Below are 8,574 nucleotides of genomic sequence, written 5' to 3'. Positions count from 1 at the left end.
TTTTTTACATGCAAAGTCACCAAATTTAACCAGCTCCCATGTGTAATCAAATAATATAAACCACCTCTTCTGGAATAGAATATATGACATGTATGTTATCTGTTCCATAATGGACCAGTCATTCTGATGGAAAAGAGACCAGACAAACTATTATGTAATCTGGTATATTCCCTATCAGACCATCTTCTGTCTGTCAACTCTATGATGTTACAGCATCTGACTAGTACATTCAGTTGAGATTTCTGGGTGATGTTTCTGAGACACTAACATCACTACAGAACATATCAAGATTTCTTTACTAAAGCTTCTTAGAAGATAGTTTTTCTTTGAAATCTGATCCTGTAAGTGGAGACCACTCGAATCTGCCAGTAGTACATACTCCTATGTTGGGAAAGGAAGTTAGCAACAGGCCAAAATCTTTTCTCTACCTTTACTTGAGTAAACAAAAAGGAAAGAAAAAAAGCAATGTCATCAAATCTTGAAAATATACAAATAACATACCAAATAGCAAATACATGAATGCTGTTGGCTAGCAGGAAAATCTTTATCTATAGAATGCTTTCTGCAAGGGCTTTCTAGGATTTCTTGGGGGAAGGAAACCTGAAATTCATTAATTTGTGGGGTATGGTTCCATGGAAAATGTCATGTAGCCACCAGAGTATAAAAGGGAGACTATAAAAGAATATTTCAAGATTGAAACGGCTTTCTTCCATTTAATATAAACCACACTCATCACTTAGAGATTTCCTTTGTTAAATCTGGACAAGAGCATATTTCATGTGGAGTATATGATGTGCAATAAGTGATTTGTTGATTTTAGACACTGATGATTGGTTGGTATTTAACTAAGTGCCATCACAATAATTTTGAAGTAATTGTAAAAATTGCACTAGCTTTAGAAGATAGCCTAATCCCAAAGCAACGGCAGGATGCATTTCCCAGTTCTTTGCTTGGCTATCTACAATTACAGAATGGCGAATAAGCAGCACTCAACCAAAATTATGAACTAATTTCTTTGAAAGTAGAAAAAATTAACTCTAGATTCATCTAGTAGCAATGGAAATGTTTTATATATAGCTTTTTAAAAAATTGAAGTGTGATTGACATACGGTGTTAATTGGTTTCAGGTTCAGGTGTACAATGTAATGACGGGACAATGGTGTATGTTATGGTATATTCACCGAAGTGTAGCTACCACTTGTCAGTGTAAGTGACTATTTTGTTGGTCTTGCTTTTCTTTCTTTTTGGTATTTTTTATGGAAAATCTAAATGTTTATGGAGCTCCCAGATAGGCATAAGGAAGGCATCTCTACCTCAAGATTTTTGTCTTTTATGGAGAGACATACTGGAATGAGGGAAAGACCGGGCACACCAACACATTGCCCTCAGCTCCCATGCCTCCAGTGCACAAAACAATACATATTGGCCAAACAAGACCACCATTCAATGTAACAGCTTGTGGTTGGGACTTAAAACTTTCGTTGGCTGGAGGTTTTGTCGACTTTGGTTTATAGAAAACAACAAAGCTCTTTCCAAGGTATTCCTTTGCTCTAGTATTCCTTTCCAGTTTCTACTTTGTTATATCTATTCACTTTTGTAAAAAATCACAGTATCGTTTGACAACACTGAACTCTAGAAATAAGAGCATCATTGATTCTCATCACCAAACCTCTGGACATTTCACAATTATGTAATTAAATATCTGCAGTAGAGTTTATGAACCAAAATATCAGCTACTCTCTATCATAACTTGATGAAAGAGATCTCTGTTTATTTGGCCTTCTGTGTTTTAAATTAAGATCTTAGTTTTAGTAAAAGTATTGAAACTTTTAAATTCTTTTATTCATCATTTATATTAATTTATTTAAATTTTTGATTTTTTAAATAAATTGCATAAAGATCACATTTACTCTTATGTATGTTTGGGATATCTTGAGATCAAACTACGTGTAAAATGAGCTAGAGTGACTTTGAAGGACAAATGATATTAAAGTGGGAATTAAGGAAGACCATGTATTTCCTACATACATTCAAATTAGGTAAATTTACAGTTAAGAATAGCATCTTTTCCTGCAAACTACAAGATATATAGTATTTTCACTTGTGGTACTCTAGAAGTTTTATTGCAGTCCTTTCCATGAATGGGATTCTGATACAGTGCATCTGTTTTTCCCTTCTCCATGTTTGCTCTGTTTTTTGTTACCTGTATGTGACCTCCAATGGTTTTCAGAAGTTTGAATGGGGCTGAATAAAATCTATGATACATTTATATGTGTGACGATCCCAGAACTATGAACTTAGTTCAGCTCTGCCATACGCTGCACACAAATGCACTTAGTAGCTCTTTTTAAGAGTTTTTAGCTATTATCACATGCAGAAAAATTTCTGAAAAAGTGGTATATCTAATTGAGTCCAATTCTTTAGATCTTAGAGCCACAGAAGCAAAATTTTTGATGCCTAATATTTTATTTGAGTATTGTCTAAGGCAAAATTCAGAGATATTTTGAAAGAAAAGGATGAATTCTAGATAATTATAAGTTTAAACTCAAAATGATAGTTACCTTATTTATTCACATATTTACTTTTTTAAGCAACACAATTTTCCCAGATGCTACTATGTATTAAAACATGTTGCTATAATGTCAAAGAAAAACATCATCATTCTTGCCATCATGAAATTGAGGTATCATAAGGAGAGATAGACATTAATTAGTTAATCACAACATCCAAAAAATGAAGAACTACAATGGTGCTAGTTGATATGAAAGGATGATATATTAATTGATGAATATAGAATATAGCTAGATGATCTAACCTAAGAGTTAAATAAAACATCTTAAAAGTAGTATGACTGAGTTAAGATTTGTGGTAAGGAGAAGAAACTACTCATTCAAATGCTATAAAACAGAAGAGAGTGGAACCTGTTTTAAGTGATGAAACCAGGCAATGTGGCTTGGGAAGATATCATGAGGGAGAGCATGGTATAAAGGAAGGTTGGGCAAAACAATACAGAAGTACCTTGTAGGCTGGGGCATAAATCGATTTAGGGATATGAATTAGGATACTGTTGAACACTATAAGAAAGGAATTATAGTGTTTTCTATAACATATTTGTGGCAGAGATGGGTGGGTGGTATAAATTTTGAAAGGCTTTATAGGTAAAATGTGAGATACCTTGAGATATCTACATAGAGAGATAAAGCAGGCAGACAGGGTAAGTGGGTCTGGAGCTTAGAGGAGAAGTTGGAGATGCTGTGTGAGGGCTGGGACCTCACGTAATTTGCTTTCTGACACTTGGAGCAATGTTTGGCACATAGCAAGTACTTAGTACTTAATTCATGGATTAATAAATGATAAGTTAGTGAGGATTTTGCATCCAGGTGATAATTCTAGCCATGGGTACTGATGAGTCTGTTAGGAGATAGTATAGTCCGGAGTGAGGAGGTGGGCCACGAAAGAGCCATAGCTGGCAATATTATTGGATCACCTGAAAGGGTGAACCTTAAATGAGATTAAGAACTAGGGACCAGACAAAGAGGCATTGAATGGTGGTGGTTACTGCTAAAAATTCACATGGATTAAAAACTGGGTGTTGTCCTCAGGATCTGTCTAGATGGTGGAAATGTATAATGGTAAAAGAGAGGAAATGTAGGAACCAGGTGGGAAAGGCTGGGAATTGTGTTAGTGTGGAAATGGGGAAAGTGAACCACATGGGAAGTGTTCACCGTGGAGAGAAGGCAGAAGGATGGTAGCCAAGACACATGTGAGATCAGGAAAGAGTTGAGTTAAAAAAAAAAAAAAAGTTAGAAATACTTGACCAAAAAAAAAAAAAAGAAAAAGAAATACTTGACCAGATTAGAAAGCTCATGGGAAGAGTGGAACTGATACTAAGGAGTTGAATATTCAAGAAAAAATGGGAAACTGATAGTGTAATATTCCAAACTGATAGTATAAATAAGGTAGAAACCTTCAGTTTTTACTTGGAGATGTGTTCCTTCGTGATAATTGCAAGAATCTAGCAAACACGGTTATGAATCTGCATTTGCTGTTTCACTGGTTTAAACTTCATTGTGTGTGTGAGAGAGAGACAGAGAGACAGAGAGAAACAGAGAGTGTGCACAGATCATAAGTGCTCACACTGATGCAGAGACCATCATAAAATTCCATGCTGATGATAGTATTCTAGCACTTGCTATTTTCCCTCTGCTGTTTTCTTCCATATCTGCTGTGTTGCTTAAAATGCCTTGAGAAGTATATTATCTCTTTCTAAACAACATCAGCATCAAGACATAAAATTTCTGCATTTTCAATTCTGAAAAATCTGCTTACGTTTGCCAAACACTGAAACATTGTATAAACAGCTATTGGCTTACTCGGTTCTCAGATTTTCCCTGGAGGCTTCTTGGAACTTTTCTGTAATTACTTTTGGCTATCAAGGGACCCATAAAAACCACTGAGATTGTTGCTTGTTTCAGGCATTGTCTGGGTGCATTGATGTTCTCTGTGGTGTTGAAAGTATTCTCCATACTCTTTGCAGAAAAGAATAGCTTGGTTCACATAAGAATCAGACATAATGATTTTCCAGAGAATTTGTAGAATGCCAGAATTAAGCCTACATTTGCATATGGCTAACTGGAAAAGACAGGATGTAGAGTTACCCTGTGGCCCACCTACACCGATCTTGCATTCCATCCACTCGGTGTCATTAATTAGATTAGGGGATTCATTATGTTGAATTTATCGTGAGCTAGATATACAGATTTTTCTTGATGAGAAAGAAGATGTCATTGATTAGAGTGTGAGTTAGTTGTGAGTTGAAAATTCTATCTAATTGGCAGAATGAGAAGATACATATGTAAAGCTTTTTCTCCTTTTGGAATACAGAAACAGTCTTGACTCTGATGCTTCTTCAAAAAATGTAGATTAAATAACAACTAACAGAATAAAAATCAATTTTCTGAGGCAAAAAATAAAAGATACCAACTATTTTTAATTGGAACTATGTCAGACAAAAAAAATGAACTGCTTGATTTACATCATACATTTCTGAAATTGATTTTTTAAATAACTTTTATCTTGAAATGATTTTAGGCATATAGAAAATTATCCAAAATAATAGAGAATTCACATATACCCTTTATCTAGCTTTTGCTAATGTTAAAAATCTTACCATAACCAGTGATCATAACCAGAACAGTGATCAAAAATCAAAAATTTCAGTTGAGATAGTTCAGAGTTCCTCAGATTTTCCCAAATGTCCTGTTTTTGTTCTGGGATTCAAGTGGGATGTCACATTATATTTGGTTGTCTATTGTCATTTTAGTCTTCAATTCTTGACAGCCCCTCTTTTTTTTTTTTTGTGGTGATGGTGGTAGGGATGTCTTTTGTGCCCTTGACATTTTGAAAGGTACTGGTTATTCTATAGAAAGTTATTCTATAGAAAGTCCCTTAATTTGTATTTTCTGGTTCAATTGGGGTTATGTATTTTTGACAAGAGTGTTACAACAATGATTGCCTTTCTTGATACATAAACTCAGGGTACATGATAATGAATGTTTTATTACTGATAATAAAATTATTTCTTTAGTTAAAGTGATATTACTAAGTCTCTCTACTGTAAAGTTAGTATGTTTTTCCTTTTTTAATTTAAATAACTTGGGAGATAGCTTTACATTTTGTAATTGTATTCTTTCTCTTCAAACTTTTACCCAATAATTTTGCCATCCATTAATAGCTCTTGCTTGCAGTAATTATTACTGTGCAATGCCAGTGGTGTTTTTTATTATTCTAACTCTTGAGAAATTATTTTTTGAAATTATGAAATTATTTACTCATGTCAGTATGGATGCATGACTATTTTATTCTATATATTATGATCTGATACTTTTTAAAATTTAATCTGTTGCTCAGATTGTTCCAGTTTTGGCCACTGAAGCTCTTTATAGTTGTTTTCTTGATTTCATTTCAACATGCATCCACCCTTTTTTGAGCAATTCCTTATTTTATGACACTACATTATGACACTACTATTATTCCAGGCTCATCCTGAGTTATATTGATTCTTGAGAAACTCCTGCTGTTCTTCTGTGTCTACATTAACATCTTGAACACATATTTTAATAGAAGTTGAGAAATGAAAGTTACATTATTTTCAAATGTTTCTCTCTCCAAACTTTGTAATAAACAGAGAATTGGAAACTTACTTTGTCTTGATGATAACTATGGGACTATTATTCCAAGGCTATGGATGTATCTAGGTAGATGGGCCAGATAGTAATACTTCTCTACCACATTTAATGAGGGGTAAACAAAATAAAGCTGCTAATTGTCCCAGATTTCAGAATGTCTAAAAATCCTTATGCAGTGAAAGATCAAATAAATCATTCACCCATTCATTCACACAGCTGATTGTCACATTAAACAGAGGAGGTCAGAGAGAGAAAATAGGTGCCTCATCTCAGTAAGATTGAAGTCTAAAGGCAGAACACATCAACTGAATTTTCATAAAATATAATTACAAGCTCCAAGGGCTAGCAATTAAAATCAGAGATGGAAATTTAAAAGCAATATAATTTATTATAGCCTCAAAAACATAAAATACTTTGAGATAAAGTATTAGGAATTAAAATATTTCAAGGACTTGTAAAATGAAAACAACCAAACATTGCTTAAAGAAATCAAAGAAAACCTAAATAAGTGGAAAGATTTACAGTGTTCATGTGTCAGAAGACTAAATCTAGTTAAGAAATCAATTTTTCCCAATTTGAGTTATAAATTCAATACAATCTCAAGCAGTATTTTGTCAGATTTTTGTACAAATTAACAAAATGATTCTAAAATTTATATGGAATTTCAGAGGACCTAGACTAGCCTATAGTTTAAAAAGAAGGGGAGGATGAACATTACCAGATTTTTAAAATATTATAAGGATAATTAATCAAGTCAGTGTGGTGTTCATGAAAAGATAATCAAAAGAGATCAATGGAGCAGAAGAAAAAGTCTATAAATAAACCTAAACATAAAGGGGCAGCTGATTTTTGAAAAAAGATACAAAGGCTAATGTTAGTCTCTGAAACTCACAGTTATAGTGAACAGTAAAAACAGCCTAACTCCTGGTTAGAGAAACAAAACTACACACTAAATGCCTACTTACCTCAGTTTATGAATAAATTATGTTTAGCTTTAAACAAAGAATTACAAGGGACTCAGGAAGGCAAAAGAAATGGAGTGTGATAAGACACGACAAGCATGAGAACCAAATTCAGAGACAACAGAGATTTTGGAATTATCTGACTTTGGATTTAAAACAACTACGATTAATATGCTAAGAGCTATAATGGAAAATGTAGACAACATGCAAGAGCACATGACTAGAGTAAAGGGAGCAATGAAGACTCTAAGAATCTACAGAAAATGCTAGAATTCAAAAACACGTAACAAACATAAATAACGTCTGTGATAGATTTATCGGCAGGTTTTACACATCTCAGGAAAAATCAGTGAGCCTGAAATTTAGTCCATAGAAATCAGTCCACACTTAACAGACAAGGGTGAATGGAAAACAGTAACATATATGGTAGGTATAAATCCAGTTATATCAATAATCACTTTAATTGTGAAGAGTCTAAATATATTAACTAAAATACAGAGACCGTCAGAATAAATAAACTTAGACTCAAATATATATACATATATAAAATTTACAACAAGCCCACTTTAAATATGAAGGCACAGATACATGAAATTAAAGGTATGGAGAAAATATACTATGCTAATGCTGATTAAAAGACACTGGAGATACCTATATTAATTTTAGCCAAAACAATCTTTAGGGTAAGGAAAATTATGTAAGAATAATGGGGACATTACATAATGATAAAGGGGTCAATCCTTCAAGAAGACATACAATCATTAATGTGTAAGATCCTAACAACAGAACATCAAAATACATAAGGCAGAAAACTTATAAAGCTGCACAGAGAAACTGACAAATCCATTACACATCTTTGAGTTGTGATGGGGTTACATCCCAATAAACACATGGTGAGCTGAAAATATTGTAAGTCGAAAATGTATTTAATGCACTTCATTTATTGAACATCATAGCTTAGTCTTGCCTATCTTGAATATGCTCAGAACACATACATTAGCCTACAGTTGGGCAAAATCATCTAACATACAGCCTATTTTATAATAAAGTGTTGAGTATCTCCTATAACTTATTGAATACTGTATTGAAAGTGGCAAACAGAATGGTTATACATGTATTGGTTGTATACTCTCATGATCATGTGGCTGACTGGGAGCTATGGCTGCCATAGGAGAGGATTTTACAGCATATCACTAGCCCAGAAAAAGATCCAAATTCAAAATCTGAAGTATGGTTTCTACTGAGTGCATATTACTTTCACACCATTGTAAAGTTGGAAAATTGTTAAGTTGAACCATCCTAAGTTGGGACTATCTGTATTATAGTTAGAGACTTCAACACCCTTCTAATTACAACAGACATATCCAACAGACAGAAAATCACTAAGGATGTAGTTGAAGTAAACTGCACCAGCAGTCAACTGA

The sequence above is a fragment of the Eumetopias jubatus genome, unplaced genomic scaffold, assembly GCF_037043125.1.
Source record: "Eumetopias jubatus isolate StellerSeaLion01/CBP00866 unplaced genomic scaffold, mEumJub1_p1.0 scaffold_2, whole genome shotgun sequence".
NCBI lineage: Eukaryota > Metazoa > Chordata > Mammalia > Carnivora > Otariidae > Eumetopias > Eumetopias jubatus.
This window is presented reverse-complemented; position numbering follows the sequence as displayed.